The following is a 23,848-nucleotide window of genomic DNA, read 5'->3' as shown; positions in this document are numbered from 1 at the left end:
ATCAAGTACAAAATAAGAAAGGAAGTGACTGGTTGACGCCAATTCATTTGAAGAAAGATTGTTGTTTTTGAAGATCTTACAATATCTATTTGATTAGGCCTGATTTTGTTTGATTTGTTATCGATTATATCTTGCCTAATTCATGAGGAACTGAATATATACCAGGTTCTCCCAAGCTAGAGTCAAATATATTTTTGGAATGATCTTGGAAAGATCTAATTCAGAATTGCTACCTTGCCTTACTTTATCTCATGCTTATTGATCGATTTTTGCTATTATATACAAGGAAGACAAGAGAATTAATTATATAATATTTTTACCAACAAGTTGACTGGCCAAAGAGAGTTCCCTCCTTGCCTAAAGACTTGATATGCTCGGGTTCTCCTCCCATCTACCCGAGCTAGCCTTGGCTGGTCTTCAATCTCCATGCAACTTTCTTAGGCAACTTCAAATTTGAATACATTATTACCTTTGAATTGCCTCTTATAGCTTAAGAATACATGGGTAACAAGAATGATATTATCAAGATTACTATCGTACCCTTGCAAGGGATATCAAATTTCTTGAGCTGGTCCACATCAATTCGACGGTTCCTTATAACAAGGGATCTACTTGGTCGCCTCACCAAACTTAGGTCACCCATTGATGAAGAAGATATTGGTTATGCTAAGTGGTTAAAAAATGATGCTTTGGTAACTAGTTGGTTCATCAACAGCATGGAAGAACATGTCTCCAACAATGTTATTCATCTCGACACCGCCAAACAAATTTGGGAGACATGTGTTAAGTTGTACTCTAGCTCCGACAACTTACACAGGCCATATGATATTCTCCAAAGAATGTTCAACACTAAACAAGGAGAAAATATCCATGAATATCTGGCTTGTTTCAGAGGCCTTCTACAAGAATGGAAGCTAGCTCAGCCTAACTCCACTGATGTCTTTGTCCAAGACGAGCAGAAGGAAGTCTTAGCCACTACCATTTGCCAACCAAACATTAAGCCATATCTCGAAGATGCTAAAAGTCAACTCCTTAGCGCCTTTGCTATTCCCACCTTTAATGATGTATGTGCCTTATTACTTCACATTCCAGACTTTTCTTCTCCTTCTCTGACGGAAATGTCATCCATATGTACTCTTGATATAAGGGAACATCAACCGACTACGTTCAAGGCCGTGGAATAAATTATAGAGGAGGACGGGAAAGAAGTGGAAGGAATGGTTTTCTCAGAACAGACGGCAGGGAATGCACCCGTTGTGGGAAATATGGCCACACTATATATCAGTGTTTAAAAATCCATGACATACCGGATTAGGTTAAGGCTAATCAAGCCTTAATAAGTGATACAATGGAGGACCAGTCTACCCCATCAACAGAAAAGAAAACTCTTACTGATGATGAATATGACTTATTCTAGAAAATGAAGACAATGATGATCTCCCCTCCCAAGTCCTCCTCAATTGTTGCTACCACCACCACTTCAGGTATGCTCTTTGCCACTTCTTCCTCTACATTTTGGATAATTGACTCAGGGGCCTCCAAGCATCTCATAGATAATAAAAATCTACTCCACTCGGTTTCTCCTCGTCTCTCAAATAAACTTGTTACCATAGCTGACGACTCCCAAACTAAAATTCTTGGGAAATGATATTTTATATGTTAGTCAGCTAACATAACATTTTAATTGCTCAATTACCCTCTCACCCACTTCTTGTGTCTTTCAGGATCTTATAACGAAGTAGGTAATTGGTAGAGGTCGTGAACAAGGAGGGCTCTACTACCTCAACGTGCCTAAAATAAATGTTGTCTCAACCAAGGAAACTGAGACAATTCTATGGCACAATCAGTTGGGACATCCATCAGCACAATCTCTTCATGTTCTTTTCCCTACCTTTAAGGATAGGTCCAATTTAAATTGTGAAGTGTGTCAATTGAGCAAACACCAGAGGACCACATACTCACCTCGTCTAGAACTTAAAAGTGTTGCTCCTTTTTCATTGATCCACACAGATGAACCTTGAGCGTCTCAAATATTTTCCAGTCAAATACTTTATTACCTTTATTGATGATTTTACTCGTACCACATGGCTATTTATTTTTAAAGAGCGATATGAAATACCATCCATATTTAAATCTTTTCATGCAATGGTTATCACTCAATTTGGTCAGAAATCTAAGTACTTCAATCTAATAATGCCAAAGAATATACTTCCAGTGATTTGGACTATTTTTGTCAAGGGAATAACATTATCCATCAAACATCTTGTACCTACACCCCCCAACAGAATAGTGTAGCAGAGAATGACAATATCCATCAAACATCTTGTACCTACACCCCCCCAATAGAATAGTGTAGCAGAACAAAAGCACAATCACCTTCTTGAGGTAAGAATGAAAGAACAATCACCTTCTTGAGGTAACTCGCAATTTATTGTATAACATGAAAGTCCCATACTTTTATTGGCCGCATGCCATCATTACTGCACGGTTTCTTATAAATAGGCTACCCTCTTCCATTCTCGGTCATAAATCCCCATATCCCTTATTGTTTCCACATGGTAATCCCTTGTCACTTCCCTTGAAAGTCTTCGGTTGTACATGCTTTGTTCATATTATCTCCTCACAACAAAGTAAACTTGATCCAAAATCTGTCAAATGTATCTTCTTAGGATACTCTCGCACACAGAAGGGTTATATTTGTTACAATCCTACTCTCCAAAGGTTACTTGTGTCCAGGGATGTAAATTTTTTTGAAGACTCTTCATTCTACTCTGGCAATGCTCCTCCAGATCTCTCTTTTGTTCCAGCCTCTCCTCGACCGGTTGTACCCCATGCTACGGAAACTGTTCAACCCCCTAATGCACTGGTTGACACCACACCTGCAAAGTTTGCGGATCCCATTGAGGTAAGTCCCTCTTCTCTTGTTCCTTTTGGACCACAATATAATACTTGACCCATTGCCTTAAGAAAAGAACCCATAACTTGCACTAGGCTCTCTACTTCTCACCCCATATCCAATTTTGTGTCTCACAATCGTTTATCCTCTTCTTGTTGTCAATTTCTTGCGTCTATCTCCTCCATCTCATCCCACAATCCTATCAATGGCTCTGAAACATCTAGGGTGGAAGGCGGCAATGGACAAAGAAATGCAGGCCCTCTATAAGAATCAATCATGGGCTCCAGTTCCTCTTCCATCAGATAAAAAACATGTCGGTTGTAAGTGGGATTTTACTGTTAAACACAATCTGGATGGGTCAGTTGCTCACCTTATGGCCCGCCTCATTGCTAAAGGCTAAACGCAGTGTTATGGGGTCGATTAAGAGAAAACATTCTCTCCGGTGGCCAAAATGAACTTTGTACGTATTTTGTTATCTCTTGTTGATAATTCTTCTTGTCCAGTCTATCAGGTTGATGTGAAAAATATTTTTCTCAATTGGGATATACAAAAAGAAATTTATATGCAACAACCACCTAGATTTGTGGTTGAGGGGGAGTTGGTATGTCAATTGAAGAAATCCCTTTATGGTCTGAAATAGTCTCCTCGTGCATGGTTTGATAAATTTAGCCAAACACTCATACGGGCCGGATTTCACAGATGTTCCGTAGATTACTCCATTTTTCTTAAAGACATACCTAAAGGCAAAGTGATTTTGGACATATATGTTGATGATATTGTCTTAACTGGTAATGATCCCAAGGGCATTCAAGAAACCAAGGAAAAGATATTTGAAGAATTCAAGACAAAAGACATTGAACTACTTAAATATTTTTTGGGTATTGAAGTATTATTGTCTAAACATGGTATTATACTATCTTAAAGAAACTATGTCCTTCATCTACTGGAGGAGACAAGAATGATGGGGTGTAGACCAGTAGAAACCCCTACGGATTCAAATACAAAATTATCTGCAGGCAGCGGAAAAGATGTGAATATCAAAAAATATCAAAGACTTGTGGGAAATCTCATTTATGTCGGTGTAACAGTGTAACGAGGCCAGATATATCATATGCAATAAGTGTGGTGAGTCAATACATGCACAAACCACAACTTATTCACTAGCAAGCACTAGAAAAAATATTGCAATATTTGAAAGGAGCTCTAGGAAGAGGGCTTCTCTATAAGAACAATGTCACTTCAACATAGAAGGGTTCTCAGATGCAAACTGGGATAGATCCTCGGATGACAGAAAATCTACTTCTGGAAATTGTACAATGGTTAGACGGAACTTGGTTACATGGATAAGCAAGAAGCAGAATGTAGTAACAAAGTCTAGTACATAAGTATAATACAGGGCTATGGCATACACAGTTAGTAAGCTTCTATGGATCATATCTCTTTTCACTGAACTGGGATTCTATAAAGAAACCCCTATGGATCTACATTGCGATAATCAGGAGGCAATACGTACCACCTCAAATCTAGTCTTTCATGAGAGAACAAAGCACATTGAAGTAGACTGCCATTTCATACAAGAAAAATTCCAAACCAACATATTATCTCTCAAACATATCTCCTCACAAGGGCAAGTTGTAGATATTCTCACCAAAACAGTCACTTATAAGATCTTGTCCACCATCTGCTGCAAGCAGGGCATTTACAATTTTTCTCAGCCCCAACATGAGGGGGAGTGTTACAAGGTGTGACCCACCATGATAACACAAGCTGGTGGGACTCACCATGATCATGTGAGGTGGCATGATGAGTCATCACATGAGTTGGCATCCTTATAAAATGAGTTGGAAGATTTGGCAATCTTCCTTGATTAATGTAATCGATTTATCTTCCCTTGATTTATGTAGATTTGGAAAATCGTGATTGATGTAATTAGGGATATGAGGGATCCTATCGTGTCTCTAAATATGTAATGAAAATAGTATAAATAGGGGTCTTGGTTGAAAGGTTCAATCAAGCTCTCCACTTCTCAACTTGTGAAGAATCTCTCTTTTGCCTAAACTTTTTTTCTCCCTTTTCTCTTCTCTCCTCTCTATCCGATCTCTCTCTCTCTTTCCTCTTTTTCCTTCTCCCTCTCTCATCTTGCTCGAGGTTTCAATCATGGGGATATTTTCAATATTACTACCATACCCTTACGAGGGATATCAAATTTCTTGAACTGGTCCATTTCAGTTCGACGGTTCCTTATAACAAGGGATCTACTTGGTCACCTCTCCAAACTTGGGCCACCCATTGATAAAGAAGATATTGCTTATGCTAAGTGGTTAAAAAATAACATTTTGGTAACTAGTTGGTTCATCAACAGCATGGAACATGTCTCCAACAATGTTATTCATTTCGACACCGCCAAACAAATTTGGGAGACATGTGCTAAGTTGTACTCTAGCTCCGACAACTTACACAGGCCATATGATATTCTCCAAAGAATGTTCAACAATAAATAAGGAGAAAATATTCATGAATATTTGGCTCGTTTTAGAGGCATTCTTCAAGAATGGAAGTTAGCTCAACCTACCTCCACTGATGTCTCTGACCAACACAAGCCGAAGGAAGCCTTAGCCACTACCATTTGCCTAGCAAACATTAAGCCATATCTCGAAGTTGCTAAAAGTCAACTCTGTAATGCCTCTGCTATTCCTACCTTTGATGATGTATGTGCCACTTTACTCCAATTCTAGACACTTCTTCTCCTTCTCCTACTGAAGTATCATCCGCTATCTACTCCGGGCATAGGGGAACATCAACCGACCGTGGCCGAGGTCGTGGACGAAATTATAGAGGAGGATGAGGAAGAGGAGGAAGGAATGGTTTTGTCAGAACAGACGACAGGGAATTCACCCATTGTGGGAAATATAGCCACACTATAGATCAGTGTTTTAAAATCCATGACATACCGGATTGGGTTAAGGCTAATCAAGCCTCAGTAAGTGATACAAAAGAGAATCAGTCTACCCGAGAAAAGAAAACCCTTACTAATGATGAGTATGACTTATTGCAGAAAATGAAAACATTGATGGTCTCTCGTCCAAGTTCCTCCTCAACTGCAACTACCACCACCGCTTCAGGTTTGCTCTCTACCACTTCTTTCTCTTCATCCTAGATAATTGACTCAGGGGCCTTCGAGCATCTCATAGGTAACAAAAATCAACTCCACTCAGTTTCTCCTTGTCTCTCGAATAAATTTGTTACCATAGATGATGGTTACCAAACTAAAGTTCTCGAGAAAGGATCCACATCTATTACACCATCACTTCCACTCACAGATATTATTTTTGTTCCTACTTTTGCCTTGAATCTTTTATCAATTAGTCAGGTAACACAACATTTTAATTGCTCAATCACCTTCTTACCCACTTCATGTGTGTTTTAGGATCTTACAACGAAGCATGTGATTGGTGGAGGTTGTGAACAAGGGGGGCTCTACTACCTGGACGTGCCTCAAATAAATGCCGTCTCAACCAAGGAAATTCAGACAAGTCTATGGCACAATCGGTTGGGACATCCATCTGCACAATCTTTTCATTTTCTATTTCCTACCTTTAAGCTTATGTCGAATTTAAATTGTCAAGTGTGTCAACTAAGCAAACACCAAAGGACCACATACTCGCCTTGTCCAAAACTTAAAAGTATTGCTCCTTTTTCGTTGATCCACACAGATGTATGGGGACCCTTGAGCGTCTCAAACATTTTCCGAGTCAAGTACTTTATTACCTTTATTGATGATTTTACTCGTACCAGATGACCATTTCTTTTTAAAGAGCGATTTGAAATACCATCCATTTTTAAATCCTTTCATGCTATGGTTGTCACTCAATTTGGTCAGAAAATCAAAGTACTTAGGTCTAATAATGCCAAAGAATATACTTCCAAATATCTTGACTATTTTTGTCAAGAGAATGGCATTAACCATCAAACATCATGTGCCTAGGGAAGAACCGTCACCTTCTTGAGGTAGCTCGTAACTTATTGTATACCATGAAAGTCTCATACTTCTATTCGCCCCATGCCATCCTTACTACATGCTTGCTTACAAATAGGCCACCATCTTCCATTTTCGGTCATAAATCCCCATATTCCATATTGTTTCCACATGGTGAACCTTTTTCGCTTCCCTTGAAAGTTTTCGGTTGTACATGCTTTGTTCATATTACCTCCCCACAACATAATAAACTTGATCCAAAATTTTTCAAGTGTATCTGCTTAAGATACTCTCGCACGCAGATGGGTTATATTTGCTACAATCCCACTCTCCAAAGGTTACTTGTGTCTAGGGATGTATCTTTTTTTGAAGATTCTTCATACTGACAATGCTCTTGCAGGTCTCTCTTGTGTACCAATCTCTTCTCAACCGATTGTGCCTCGTGCTATAGAAACTTTTCAACCACCTGAAGCACTGGTTGACACCACACATGCGGAGTTTGTCGATCCCATCGAGGTAAGTCCATCTTCTCCTATTCCTTTTGGATCACAATATTATACTTGACCCATTGCCTTAAGAAAAGAACCCAGAACTTGCATTAGACCCACTACGTTTCACCCCATATCCAATTTTGTGTTTCACCATCGATTATCCTCTTCAAGTTGTTAATTTCTTCATCTATCTCCTCCATCTCAATCCCACAGTCCTATGAGAAAGCTCTAAAACATCAAGGGTGGAATGCACCAATAGACGAAAAAATGCAAGCACTCTATGAGAATCAGACATGGACTATAGTTCCTCTTCCATCAGGAAAAAAACATGTCGGTTGTAAGTGGGTCTTTATAATTAAACACAATCCGGATGGGTCAGTTGCTTGCCTTAAGGCCCGCCTCATTGCCAAAGGCTATAGGCAGTGTTGTGGGATCGATTATGAGGAAACATTCTCTCTAGTGGCCAAAATGAATTTGGTACGTATTTTATTATCTCTTGTTGTTAATTCTTCCAGGTCGGCCTATTAGTTTGATGTGAAAAATGTTTTTCTCAATGGGGATATAAAGGAAGAATTTATATGCACCAACCACCTGGATTTGTCATTCAGGGGGAGTCAATATGTTGATTGAAGAAATCCCTTTATGGTTTGAAACAATCTCCCCGTGCATGGTTTGATAAATTTAACCAAATACTCATACAAGCCAGATTTCATAGATGATCCGTAGATCACTTCCTGTTTCTTAAAGATACACTCAAAGGGAAAGTAATTTTGACAGTATCTGTTGATGATATTGTCTTAACCGGCAATGATCCTGAGGGCATTCAGGAAACCAAGGAAAAGATATGTGAAGAATTCAAGACAAAAAATCTTGAACTACATAAATATTTTCTAGGTATTGAAGTACTACAGTCCCAACATAGGATTATTCTATCTCAAAGGAAGTATGCCCTTGATCTATTGGAGGAAACAAGAATGATGGGGTGTAGACCAGCAAAAACCCCTATGGATTCCAATACAAAATTAATTGTAGGCACTGGAGAAGATGTGGATATCGAAAAATATCAAAGACTTGTGGGGAAACTCATTTATCTTTGTGTAACAAGGCCGGATATATCATATGCAGTAAATGTTGTGAGTCAATACATGCACAAACCACAACTTACTCATTGACAAGTACTAGAAAGAATATTGAAATATTTGAAAGGAACTCTATGAAGAGGGCTTCTCTATAAGAAATATGGTCACTTCAACGTAGAAAGGTTCTCAGAAGCATACTAAGTCGGATCCCTAGATGACAGAAAATCTACTTCGAGATATTGTACAATGGTAGGAGGAAACTTGGTAACATGGAGAAGCATGAAGCAAAATGTAATTGCAAGGTCCTGTGTAGAAGCAAAATATAGAGCAATCAAAGAAGTTTTTCTCTTTTCCATAAATTCGACAGAGAAAATATCCATGAGTTCTGGGCTAGATTATGAGGTTTTATTCAAGAATGGAAGTTAGCTCAACCTAACTCCATTGATGTCTATGTCCAAGACAAGCAAAAGGAAGTCTTAGAGCCATTGCCGTTTGTCTAGCAAATATTAAATCGTATCTTGAGGTTGTTAAAACTCAACTCCTTAGCGCTTCTACTATTCCCACCTTCGATGATATATATGTCACATTAGTCCACATTCCAAACTCCTCTTCCCATACTCCTACTGAAGTATGATCCGCTATGTACGTTAAGTTGTAGAGCCTAATCAATGTCTTGCGCTAAGCCTAATTTGTGATATATTGACTGTTGTTTCATTAAGAACAGTTTGGGGATTTCACCCTAGTTTTCTCTTTATGTTTGGGGTGTCGCTATTAGGGTTTATGATCAGAGAAGGATCTTGAGTTGCAGCCCGAGAGAAGTTAGAGAAAAACACATGTGAGTGTGTGCGATTTCTCTTGTAAACTATTTATCTTTATAGTGAATTATTACAATGGTAAAAGACAGGTCGTAGTGTCACCATGAGGCGAACCTGTATAAATTTTGTGTGCTATTTCCGTGCTTGATTTTCCTTTCTTATGCTATTATTATTATTGTTCTCCTTAGTTTGGAATTAGGGCATCTAATTCCCAACAAGTGGTATCAGAGTTTTCATTCGTAATTAATAGCAATGGTTGGTGGAGAAGGATCGACATTAGTAATCAACAAGTTTGATGGTTTGGATTTTGCGTTTTGGAGGATGCAGATCGAAGATTATCTATACAGTAAAAAGCTACACTCACCGTTTCTGGATATGAAACCAGAAGGTATGAAAGATGGTAAGAAGAATCTCATTGATAGACAGGTGTTGGGAGTAGTCTGATTAACACTAACGAAGAACATTGCACAACGTGGCATCGAAGAAAACGATAACGGGAATGACCGACATGTATGAGAAGCCTTCTGCAAATAATAAGGTATATCTCATGAAAAAAACTTTTCATTTTAAAGATGACATAAAAGACATAAGTGGCAACGCATTTGAATGAGTTTAACACGATTGTCAATCAATTGATCTTCGTTCAGATTAAATTTGATGATGAGGTCCATCCCTTAATTCTTATGGCGTCTATGCCAAATTGTTGGGAGCCTATGAGGGTTACAGTTGATCTTTAATGATATTCTGGATACTATTCTTAATGAGGAAGTTCGTAGAAAGGACTCTGGAGTATCGTCAACATCTAATTTTGCCCTAAATGTCGATACTAGGAGCAAGAACTTCGAGAGGAATTCCAACAAGGGCAATAGTAGAGGGAAGTTAAGGAATGGAAAAAACGCGCCCAAATTTGGAATGAATGTGGAATGCTGGAATTGTGGGAAGTCTGGTCAAATAAAGAAGAACTGCAGAGCACCAAAGAATGATGAAAAGAAAAATGATGTGGCAAATGCGGTGACAAAAGAAGTACAAGATGTTTTACTCTTGTCGATTGATAGCCCTATTGACTCTTAGGTGTTACATTCAGGAGCTTCTTTTCACACCACTGCGCACTGTGAGATCATGGAGAATATGTTGTTAGAGATCACGAGAAGGTGTATCTTGCTGATGGAGAACCTTTGGATATTGTCGATATTGGTAATGTCAGTTTGAGGATGTCAAACGGGTCAATGTTGTTAGGGCACCTGATGATGAAGGTCATAATGTAACATTCAATGGTGCTACCTGGAAAGTCAGTAAGGGAGTAATGGTTGTAGCACGAGGAGTTAAAACTAGAACTATTTACAACACTCCCAATTGCAGAGACACGGTTCCAGTTGTTGATGTTGTTACTGATTCTGATTTGTGGCATTACAGGCTCAATCACATGAGTGAGAAGGGAATAAAAGTGCTTTAGTCCAAAAGGAAGCTACCTGGGTTGAAAACTGTAAACAACAATTTGTATCAAGGCCGTTTCGACAAGCAAAAAAGGGTTAGCTTTTCTAAGGCTAGAAATGAACAAAAGACAGCAAAATTGGAGTTGTTTCACACAGATGTGTGGGGGCCTTCAACTGTTACCACCCTTCCTATGTGATCTTTATTGATGATGCAAGCAGAAAGGTATGGGTTTATTTCCTTGGAAAGAAATCTGATGTTTTTTATACATTCAAGAGATGGAAAATAATAGTTGAAAATGAGATAGATTTGAAGGTGAACTGCATGCAGTTAGATAATGGGGAAAAATACATAGATGATGATTTCAAACGGTACTGTGCTGATAATGAAATCAAGAAGAAGAAAATCATTCTTAAAAAACCTCAACAAAATGGTGTGGCTAAAAGGATGAACATGACCTTGAACGAGCGTGTTAGGAGCATGAGATTACATGCGGGATTGCTAAAGTTGTTCTGGTCCTAGGCTATTAGCATCGCTGCCTATTTGATCAAAGAGGTCATCCAACACCATTGGATTACAAAATACCAAAAGAGGTTTGGAACGGCAAAGAGGTGTAAACCTTTCTTTCTTGAAAAATTTTTGTTGTGTTTCTTATATTCACGCTATGGGGGTACCGAGTTTGGTTATCGTTTATGGGATGATCGAAGTCATAAGGTTATCAGGAGCAAGGATGTGATCTTCAATTAAGGTACCCTATATAAAGACAGGTTGAGAATAAATTCTGAGAGTACAAGTAATGAAGCCAAGAAGTCTGAAGTGATTCAGTTGAGAGATCTTCTTGTTATTGAGATAAAGAATATTACTTAGAAAGACCAGGAAAACATACCCCTTAAGTAAATCAGAACATTCTTGTGATTGAACTCTGAAGATCTACCAGAACTAGCAGACCACCACAGAGGTACTCCCCTGTGCTGAATTATATTTTGTTGACTCATAAAGGTGAACCAGAGAGTTATGAAAAAATCATGCAAGTTGATGAATCAACCAAGTCGGAGTTGACCATGAGGGATGAGATGGATTCACTATTATCTAATCAGACATTACAGTTGATTGAGTTACCAAAAGGGAAGAAGGCAATGCAGAATAAATGGGTTTACCGAATCAAAGACAAACATGATGGCAACAAGCGGTACAATGCAAGACTCGTTGTAAGGGCTTTCAACAAAAAGAAGGTATTGGTTACACTAAGATTTTGTCTCTAGTAGTAAAATTGACTAACTATTAGAACAGTGCTTGGACTAAGGCAAATGAAGACTTGCACTTAAGATCAGTTGAATGTAAAGACAACTTTTCTTCACGGTGATTTGGAGGAAGAAATTTACATGATGAAGCCACAAAGTTTCAAAGCACAAGGAAAGGAAAAAATGTTGTGCGAACTTCAAAAGATTTTGTATGGTTTTAAACAAGCTCCTGGATAAGAAGTTTGACATCTTATTGAGTAGTATTGGTTTCTTGAGGTACCAGGCAGATCATTATTGTTATGTGAAGAATTTTGATGACGCCTACATCATCCTAATGCTACATGTTGATGACATGTTGATAGTATGTGCTTGCAAACAAGAAATAGATACGTTGAAAAGGGGGTTGTCCACAAAGTTTGTAATGAAAGATTTGGGTGCTGCAAAACAAATCCTTAGGATGAGGATTACAAGGGATATTGATGTCTTGAAACTGTCACAAGAAGAATATGTGAAGAAGGTACTACGCAGATTCAACATGAATGATGCTAAACCAGTGAGTACTCATTTGGCTAGTTACTTTAAGCTATCTAAGGAGAAGTCACCCTCTACATAGCAGGAGAAACTGTCATAAGAAGAATATGTGAAGAAGGTGATGGGCAGATGCAACGTAAATGATGCAAACCCAATGAGTACTCCTTCGGCTAATCACTTTATGCTATCTAAGGAGCAGTCACCATCTACATAGTAGGAGCGAGCCTACATGACCAATGTGCCTTATGTTTCTACTATTGTTCTTCTCATGTATGCTATGGTATGCACTAGACCAAACAGAACTCATGCAATGAGAGTTATGAACAAATATATGAGTAATCAGGGTAAACAACATTGAGAAACAATGAAGTGGATTCTCACGTATTTGAGAAGCACTGTAGACTCAGCCTTATGTTTCAAAAAATCAGATTTGGGATTTTAGGTTCATGTAGATTTTGACATGGTTGGAGACATTGATGGCACGAAGAGTGCCACTGGATATGTATACACATTGGGTGGTATAGCAGTTAGCTGGATCTCTAAGTTACAGAAGATAATTCCTCTTTCCACTACTGAGGCAGAATATGTCACCGTGACCGAAGCCAATAAGGAGATGGTATGGTCGCAATCTTTCTTAGAAGAATTAGATCTCAAACATTGAAAGAATGTGTTGTATTGTGACAGTCAAGAGTGTTATTCATTTAGAAAATAACTTTGTTTATCATGCCAGAACAAAGCACATACAGGTTCGTAATCATTTCATTAGATCAGCTCTTGAGGATGGAATATTAGTATTTGAGAAGATTCAAGAGAGTCGAAATCCAGTTGATATGTTAACAAAGACTGTTATGAGACTTTTCTTTGAGGATTGAAAAGTTGTTGCTGCTATAGAGGAGAGATTGATGATGGATTAGTCTACAAGTGAGAGATAGTTAAGTTGTGAAATTTAATCAACACCTTACTTTGAACTTAATCCACGTTATTTTGACTGTTGTTTTATTAAGGGCAGTTTAAGGATTTCACTCTTGTATTTTTATTTTTATTTTTGGGGCACAACTTTCAAGTTTATGATCAAAGAAGGATTTTGAGTTGCGGCCCAAGAGAAGTTCGAGAAACACCTGTGAGTGTGAGTGATTTATCTTGTAAACTATTTCATCTTCATAGTGAATTACTGCAGCGGCGGACTAGAGACATAGTCTTACCTTGAGGCGAACCTGTATAAATCTTGTGTGTTATTTTCGTGTTTGTTTTTCTTTTCTTCTGCGATTATTATTATTATTATTATTATTAGTTTGAAATTAGGGCATTTAATTCCTAATAATGTACTCTAGTAATAGGGGAACAACAATAGACCGTGGCTGAGGCCATGGAAGAAATTATAGAGGAAAAGGAAAAGGTGGAAGAAATGGTTCTTTAATAATAGAAGGCAAGGAATGCGCCCATTGTGGGAAATATGGCGACACTATCAATCAGTGTTGGAAAATCCATGGCATGCCAGAATGGGCCAAGGCTAATCAAGCCTCAGTAAATGATACAAAGGAGAACAAGTTTGCCCCACCAACAGAAAAGAAGACTCTTACCAATGATGAGTATGACTTGTTCCAGAAAATGAAAACTCTGATGATCCTTCCTCTAAGCTCCTCCTCCACTGCTACTGCCACCACTGGTTCAAGTATACTCTCTACCACTTTCTCCTCTTCATCCTGGATAATTGACTCAGGGGCCTCCGAGTCAATTATACAGGATGAAGAGGAGGAAGTGGCAGAGAGCATACTTGAAGCGGTGGTGGCAGTAGTAGTGGAGGAGGGGCCTCCGAGCATCTTGTTGGAAGATGGGCCTAAGCCCACACATCCAGGTGTGTTAGAAGATGGGTTCAAACCCATAAGACCAAGTAAGGTCCACACATCCAAGAGATGTAAAAGAAGGGCTCAAGGCCCACAGGCCCATATAGTGATAGCAAAATGGTAAATAAAGAGTCGTCTCATAGATATTACATTAATGTAATTAGTTAAAGTTTTAGGGGTATAATTATAATATTGTAGGTTCATTCATCTATAAATTGAGTTTCAGGGGGAGAATTAGGACACAAGTCTATAACTTTTTCTTCTCTCCTGTTTTCTCCCAATGAGTCCTCTCTTTTTCTCCACGATCATTGACTTTTAGGACTCGTAATATGGTTTTTAGGATTCCAAAAACCTATTATTTTTCTTTTCTCATATTGGTGCTTGATTTTAATATTTAATATTCTGTATGCATAGCAAGTTAGCTAGTTGATGGTGGCTTGTTGGTGTAAAAACATTCAGCTATGCTCAAATCCGACAGGTTTGACGGATATTTTTGCCATCATTGAGGCTCCATGGATTTTCCCTCCCTACCTTGGGCGTTGTAGGTATAGCTTTAGTTTCTTGAATTGGGTGAACTTGCAAGACAAGGTTGAAATCTCTTCACATCCGATATCCGAACATGCTATAGTAAGAATTCTTCAACTCCTTCAAAGCACACGTTTGACATTTGTGGAAATGATATTGTCGCTGGTTTCTGGCAAGTACATGTAAGTTACGGAGAGACTCTTGGCATTTTTTTCTCTTCTCTAAGCATATCTTTCTCTACACTCAAGCACACGGCACATTCACAATCGAGTCCTCGAAGATTAAAAAAGTCTCGATGACGGCGGATCGAGACCGCGGGCGACGAGGCACAATCGACCACCATGGTCAGCCTGAGAGACACCGCCACCAGCCAAACTGGATTAGTCGGCGCATTAGCGAACGTAAATAGAGAAGAAGCCCATGAAAAAGAACACCAAATTGCTGCCTATCTCTCTTGCGAAACAACGAGCATTACTCTCTCTGGAAATCAAAATTGTATTGCTCTGATTGATCGAGTCAACTACCTAGTTTTTTTCTGGAAGTCTCTTGGAAGCTGCGTTTCTATTTATGCTTATCCAAGGTATTACGGCTGATAATCCAGAAGTTCCCGCTCTATCTCTACTGGCTTTCTTTGAAATTATTACGGCGGTCAATCAAGAAGCGTCTATGTTGGATTTTTTTAGTCGTCTCTGCTGGATTTTTCGAGTCATCTCTGCAATCGTTGCTATCCTGCTTTGTTCGAAAGCAGGGAAGATGACTTGCCGAAATTAAAATTTTGCCAAGTTAGGAAACTTGGTTTTAATCGAGGACCAAACCTTGCGCTAATTACGTTGCAGGTTGACTGATGATTTCTCGTCTTCATTGTCGTTGTGTTGCCCATTTTGGACGACAAGTCTCCTGCTCCATTTCTGATTCTGAAAACCGGGCGAACTCTATTTTTTCACTTCGGTTACTGTTTTTAATCTAAGTCCAATGTTGTCTTGGATAGTCTCAGTTGCTGATCCATTGCTGCTGTGAGAAATTCTATGCTAGAAGTTACCATTTCTAGTGCTTGGTTTATGTAGGAGGACGAAGATGTTGTGATTGCCGTTGAAGACAACGACACTGTTTATGATTTAATTTTCATAAGTTAGAAAAATTTTGATCCAGCGCCGAACCCGGACGGCCGAGTTAACCCAACGAACCTTCCGACCTGAAGATGCTTCTGTTATGTCGAGTTAACTTGGTCCAGGTCAACCTGACTCGGCCTACTTGTTTTTTGCCTCGATTATACGGTCTGGGTCCCAAGTTCTATATATATTTCTTTCGCGACTCGCCTATATTGGTTTACTATTTGACTTGGCTCAACTCGGTCCTCTGTCTCCGGTTGGATTATTATTTTGAAGTATTGGCAACTTATTCCTTGGTCAGCATATTATTTGGTGCACAAACTCATAGCAAATTATTTTATGGGTCCTCTTTTAAAGATTTTTCATTAGTTGGTACGTGTTATTGGGCTCAATCCCATTTCATTTGTTGTTATTATGTCTCTTTAGTTGATACATTAATAATATTAAAGGACTTCTCAGTTGCTTATTATTATCAGCATTGGTCATTCTGATGATGAAGAAAGCACATGGTGGCCCCAAAATATTATCTTCCGGGTAATTACCCGTTACCCCCCTTAATTGGCATTTATTACTCCTACCATTTGAGAGTCGGTGTCCTATGGAGGGACATTGCGATGGAAGAGTTTTATTACACTTCTAAACATTGCATATCAACCCACTACCTATAGAAGATATAAGAGTGCCCAACATCCAACATGAGTTATTTGACTGAAGTATGTACCGATGTCTTACGACTAGGAGTGATTTTACTCATTTATATTATGTCAGTTGGACCTCTTGGAACAGACCACCAACTTGAGGGGGAGTGTTGGAAAATATAGAGGACTACAATTTTATACGGGAAGATCTAATACACCATTTGTAGTAATTTGGGCGTTCATGATGTTCTCTCACCCCTAGCTTGAGGGGAGAGTGTTGGAAGATGGGCCCAAACCCACACGACCAAGGCCCACACATCCAAGAGATGTGGAAGATGGGCTCAAGACCCACAGGCCAAGGAAAAGGTCCACATGCCCATATAGTGATGGCAGAATGGTAAATAAAGAGTCATCCCTTAGAGATAACATTTATGTAATTAGTTAAAGTTTTAGGAGCATAATTGTAATATTGTAGGTTCATTAATCCATAAATTGAGCTTCAGGGGGTGGGTTAGGACACAAGTCCATAACCACGTCTTCTGTCTTGCGTTCTCGCGATAAGTCCCTCTCACTTTTTCTCCATGAGCTAAATCCATGGAGTCTTGAAAATCAACACCTCTCACATATAAAAAAAGTCTATTCCACTCTATCTCTCCTTGTCTCTCGGATAAATATGTTACCATAGCCGATGGATCTCAAATTAAAGTTCTTGGGAAATGATCCACCTTTGTTACGCCATCACTTCTACCCACATATATTCTTTTTGTTCTTACATTTCCCTTAAATCTTTTATCTGTTAGTCAGCTTACCCAACATTTCAATTGCTCTATCACCCTCCCCCATTTCCTGTGTGTTTCAGAATCTTACAATGAAGCAGGTGATTGGTGAAGGTCATGAACAATGGAGACTCTACTACCTGGATGTGCCTCAAATAAATGTCCTCTCAACTAAGCACACCGAGGTGAATCTATGGCACAATCGGTTGGGACATCCATCCGCACAATCTCTTCGTCTTCTTTTTCTTACTTTTAAGGATATGGCTTGGATCTTGAAAAACACAAAAAATTGGCTTAAATTTGCATTAAGTGACGTAACTTCCATTTCCTAGACAGAGGCACAACAATGGCACAATAGATTAGGGCATTCATCATTATCATCGCTCAAACACTTATTTCCTTCTTTGCAGTCTCTTTCAAAATTGAATTGTGAGGTATGTCAATTGAGCAAACACCAAAGAAACAGTTAACTCTCCTCGGTTAAACTTAAAGGTGTTGCTCTTTTTTCCTTACTCCATTCTGATTTGTGGGGACCCTTGAATATTTTTGTTAAATTTAGGACTCCATGCTAGGAACCTCGAGCAAGATTAGAGAGGGAGAAGAGGGAGAAGCAAGAGAAGAGGGCAAAGAGAGAACTCGGGTAGAGAGGAGAGAAGAGAAAATGGAGAAGAGACTTTTAGGCTAGAAGAGAGATTCTTCTAAGAGTTGAGAAGAGGACAGCTTGTTTGAAATCCTTCAACTAAGACCCTTATTTATACTTTTTTCTATTACATATTTAGGGAAACTCACCAAGTAATTAAGATCCCCAATTACATAAATTAAGGAAAATAAATTACATCAATCAAGGGAAAATCTACATCAATCAAGGAAGCTTACAAATCTTCCACCTCATCAATCAAGGACACCTCATGCCACCTCTCTTGGTCATGTGGGCATGATGGGCTTGGTCCCACCTTCTAACAATTTTCAACATTTCTCAAGTTAAGTATTTTATTACATTGGTCGATGATTTCACTAAAGTGACATGGTTATTCTTACTCAAGGATAGATATGCAGTTCTTTATATTTTTAAATCATTTTATGTCATGGGCTCAAATGAATTTTATCATAAATTGCAAGTATTTCCCTCTGATAATGCCAAATAATATATGTCAGGAGAGTTGCAAACCTTCTATAAGGATAATGGCATTATTCATCAAACTTCGTGTGCTTACAACCTCAACAAAATGGTGTAACTGAAAGAAAGAACCAACACCTCCTTGAAGTGGCTCGTACCCTCCTTTACTCTATTAATGTGGCCTACTTTTATTAACCACATGTCATTCTACAACTTGTTTTCTCATTAAAAGGTTGTCATTCTCCGTAATCAATAATAAAGCTCCATTTTCATTATTATTCCCTGGTGAGGACCTGCTTCCACTTCCCTTGAAGGTTTTTGGTTGTACTTGTTTTGTATATATCACATCTCCACATAACACTAAGGGGGGGTTAGTCAACTTGAAGGACGAGATGATCTTCAACCGCATAATGCCCTTCAACACTTGAAGTCGTTAGTGGAGCACAAATGAAGCTTCATCTCGATACAGGGGATGAAGGGGTCCTTCATCTCCACGGTTTAATTTCGATCATGTGGAAGAAGGCCCTTTTTGATCTTCTTTGAATTGAAGGACGGGCGACGCTCGCATTTTCCCTCTCTCCTTGCACCCCCCCATCGTGCATCATCATTTGTCATTTTTCTTCCTCTTTCCCGTACTTCCTTCCCTCTCTTGTCTCCCTGCGCCCCCAACGTCGCTGCTGCCAAAATCGATCTCGTCCTTCGTCTCCGGCCACCGTCTCAGTTCCCTCTCGTCTCCTACCTCATCTCTCGGCCTCGCACCCCCTCTCTCGTCTTCGTGACTCCCTCTCTTCTCTCGGACTCGCTCTCTCTCGCTTCTCTCTCTCTATTCCCTCCCGACCTCCCTTTCTTCTCTATCTTCTCCCTCTCCTCTCCCTTTCGGCCTCCCGCTCCCTTATCTCTCTGGCTAGTCTCCTTTCCCCCGAAAATACCTTCCGATTTCGTTCGATTTCCCCATTTCCATTTCGATTTTCTTCGATTTTGGACATTTGGGCATCGATTGCTTAATATCTACTTCGATTAGGCATCGATTTCACCCTTCGGCTTCGAATTTCCCCAAATTTCAGAAGGTATGCCTAAATTCTAATTTTTTTTCATTAAATTAGTGTTTTATTTGATTTAAATTTATTGTCAGTACGTAATTGGGGGTTATTTGTGCATTATTTTGGGATTTAGGGTTACGATTTATAGTCTAAATTCTTGATTCGTGTATGGATTATTTTTAGGGTTTGCTGCTCGGTATTTAAGGGTCCAGTAATTAGGGTTTAGGGTTTATGGTTAAGGATTTAGGGTATTTTAGGGATTAGGGTTTTTAAGGTTTAGGGGGTTTAGGCTATAAGGTTTTTTGGGTTTAGGGTTTGGAATTAGGGTGTAGGGTTTAGGGTTTAGGGCTTTTAATGTATTGAGTCCTGGAATTAGTGTTTAGGTTTTAGAGTTTAGTAGGTGATAAGGTTTAGGGTTTGATGGTTTAGGTTTTTTTATGGTTTGTGTTTCGGGTTTAGGGTTTAGGTTAAGGGCTTAGGGTATTTTAGGGATTAGGTTTTTTAAGGTTTAGGGGTTTATGGTTTTTAAGGTTTTGGGGGTTTTGTGTTTTTAAGCTCTAGGGTTTTTTAGGTTTAGGGTTTGGAATTAGGGTTTAGGGTTTTGGGCTTTTAAGGTATGAAGTTCTATAATTAATGCCTTAGGGGTTTTTAATCCAATTCAAACAAGGTTGAGTCACCTACACAGACATCCATTAGCCAACGAAACCCGACCCCCATCACTGATGAGGTACAGTTCATAGTGACTGCGAAGTTATATAGGGCTCTACCAGGGGTTTTCGGTGAATTTGGACTTGATGTGTGTGTGTTTTCATTGTTTAGTGCATATGCATTAGTGAAAATAATTTAATTAATTTTGAAATGTGTGAGAATGTTGTTGAGAATTTTTGAAGTGCTATGGAATGTTTTTGCCATGTGGTGAGGAGATTCGGGTATTATACATATCCACCACATGGTATTTTTTTAATGGTTTGTGTTGGTATTTTTTTTTATGGTTTGTGTTTCCGTGACGAGTAAAGGTTGTCTAATAAAGTTTTTTCCGTGAGGACTGTCTCGAATTTAGATTATACATGGCTGCAAGAAGATAACCAAGTTGTCGAACATATGATATTTGGACATTCGATGATGATAGCAAAATGCTCGATCTCTTGGTCAAGCAAGTCAATCTAGGGAACTAGTTGCCTAACAGGGTGTGGAAGCATGAGGTATATATGGACTGTGTAAATAAGTTCAATGAAGACACAGTCATGAAAAAAACTGTTGAGCAGGTGAAGAATCGAACAAGAGCATGGAAGAAAACATACCAAACGGTAACGAGCTGTATCAACACTAGTGGGTTTGGTTTGGATGCAACCACACAACGACTTACTGCATGTAATTTTGTATGGCTCGACTACATGATGTATTATAAAATATGTTTTATGTTTTCCGCGTTAATATAACTCTATTCCAAGACGTCTAAATGATGTTTTATTCTTGTAGGAACATAAAGATGCTGAGAAGTACAGACGTGAAGGCTGCCCCCTGTACGACAAATTAGCTGTGGTGGTGGGAAACACAATAGCGGTAGGGTCAGTAGCTGCAACCTTTGTAGATCAGGGCGATGAGGTGATCCGTGAATCGGAACATGTCCCGATGGATGAGCCAAAGGATGTTGATATAGTTAGGGATACTCCATCACCATTATTAAGCATGGATGACTCTCTAGGTAATCAATCTGAAAGAAGTAAACGGTCATCTTCAAGTCGTCGTAGAAAGAGAACCGAAATGCCCCGATAATGACACTAGTAGAAGAATCTTTGATGCAATAGATCGAATTGTTAAGACATTTGAGAATTTCATGATGAAAGACGATATTGTAAGAGATTGCGTCAAAGCCCTCAGGGGAATCCTGGACTTGCCTACAGAATTGAAGTATCGCGCTCCTTCATGGTTGGATACACCAACTAAGAAGGTCATGTTTATGGAAATGACAGTGGAAGAGCGGGTCGAGTAGCTTAAATTTTGTTTTAAAAACTAATTGTAATGCGTTATAAATACACTTTTTTTGGAATATTATTATGTAGTAGGCATGATATTTGAATTATGACGTTGCAAGACTTATTAGTATGGTTTGTATTTAAATTTGATATGTTGTTGTGTTTATATATTGCATAGATGAATATGGTGTTTTGAGTATGGATGTGGAATGTGGATGAATGTAAGATGTGGAATGTGGATGAATATAGGATGTGATTGAATGTAGGATGTGGAATGTGGATGAATGTAGGATGTGATTGAATGTAGGATGTAGGAATGTGGATGAATGTAGGATGTGATTGAATATAGGATGTGGGAATGTGGATGAATGTAGGATGTGATTGAATGTAGGATGTGATTGAATATGGGATGTGATTGAATGTGGGATGTGGGAATGTGAATGAATATGGTTGTTTATAGGTGTGATTGTAAATAAGTTATGATTGAAGATTGATGTTTACTTGTGTTTATGAATTTTAGGCGATTGAATTTATGAATTTCCATGGATACTATGACAGACGATGAAAAGGTTGCAACTATGGTTGCATTCACAACTTTGTTGATCGCCATGGAAAGATACTATTTGTACCATTGCAACATACGTGTACCACGTTCTTGTGGGATGAATGGTCCATTGTATTTGCAAAAGGTACTAGACAAATCTCCAGTTAAATTTCGGAAAGTTTACTGGATGAACAAACTGGTATTTCACAAATTCGTAGATATACTTACTAGTAAAGGGTTTTTATCAGCCACAAAAACCATCTCAATTGAAGAACAACTTGCATATTTCCTCCAAACTATTGGTCAAGGACAAGTGTATAGTGTCACAGCAGAGATGTTTGATAGATCAAACTGGACGATAAGTAAGTATTTCAACAAGGTGTTGGATGCAATCCTCAAACTTCACTCTGATTACGTCAAACGACCTTCGGAACGCACACACTCGAAGATTTTAATAAATTCAATGTTTTATCCTTACTTCAAGGTAACATCACTTCCTATAACTAAATAATTTTAGATTAATATACAAAGTTAGTAAATATTAATTAAAAATATATAATTAGGATTGTATTGGAGCTATTGATGGAACTCATATCAAAGCCAACATTCCACTTGAAGATCACCCAAGGTTTTGGAATAGAAAAGGTTATCTCTCACAAAATGTGATGGCAACATGTTCATTTGATATGCAATTCACTTATGTACTTGCTGGATGGGAGGGGTCAACAACCGATTCTCGTGTACCGAAGGATGCATTGACTCGTCGAGATAAAATCTTTGTACTTGAAGGTAAGTAATATATTTTTAAGCAGTAATTTTTATCTATTTTATCTTCAATTATTTTATGTGGTATATAATTTTTATTATAGGAAAATATTATCTAGTCGATGCAGGTTATGCAAATCTTCCGAGATTTTTGGCTCCGTATCGAATAACCCGATATCATCTGGAAGAATTTGGAGATAATATTCCTATAAATGAAAAAGAATTATTCAACCGAAGACATTCATCTTTACGGAATATTATTGAGCGAACTTTTGGTGCTTTAAAAGCTCGATTTCAAATGTTAAAAGGCACTCCTCCATTTTCTTTTAAGATCCAGGTGAAAATTGTATATGTTTGTTGCATATTGCACAATTATATACGTGCAGAAGATTATGATGATATATTTGAAGATGAAGATGATGATGCGGGTGGCGAGCTCGATGGAAGAGGTGATGCAATCCAATTAGGTGCAATGAATGATACAGACAGTGACGATTGCGATGATCTTGAGGATGTGGGTAACCAAGTAACAAACATTCGGAGGCAGAGTGCATTAGAATCCACAAGAGCCGCATAATTTTGAAATGTCATATCGACTTCCATGTGGAACAATAAATGATGGTTTACTCTTATTACTTTTGAACATGCGTAATTTATATGTACTAAACTTGTAACTCGTTGATTGTAATATTAAAGGCACGAACTCGTTATTTGAATAATTTTTTTTAGGTTATTTTCAAAGTTGTATATGTATTTATTTATTATTTTTTTAAATTTTATTACTATATTAAACTTCATATTTAAGTCTATGGTAAATAAAATATAATTAAAGTATGCATTTGATTAATTAATTACTTTTAATTTTGTCAAAATATATTATTAATTAATACAATGCAAATTTATCTTATGTTATTAATATAATACTTTTTATTTATTAATCATAATTTTTTTATTTACTCTATTTATTAGTGATTTAATAGTGGTAATTAAAATATTGTTAACTCAAACACTTGGTTTAATTAGCTCATCTTTATAATTAATAAAATCAATGATT

The sequence above is a fragment of the Aristolochia californica genome, unplaced genomic scaffold (assembly GCF_029961685.1).
Source record: "Aristolochia californica isolate CCGP_79_NKW_82.1479 unplaced genomic scaffold, dmAriCali1.0.hap1 SCAF_2, whole genome shotgun sequence".
Taxonomy (NCBI): Eukaryota; Viridiplantae; Streptophyta; class Magnoliopsida; order Piperales; family Aristolochiaceae; genus Aristolochia; species Aristolochia californica.
Note: the sequence above shows the minus strand (reverse complement) of the source record.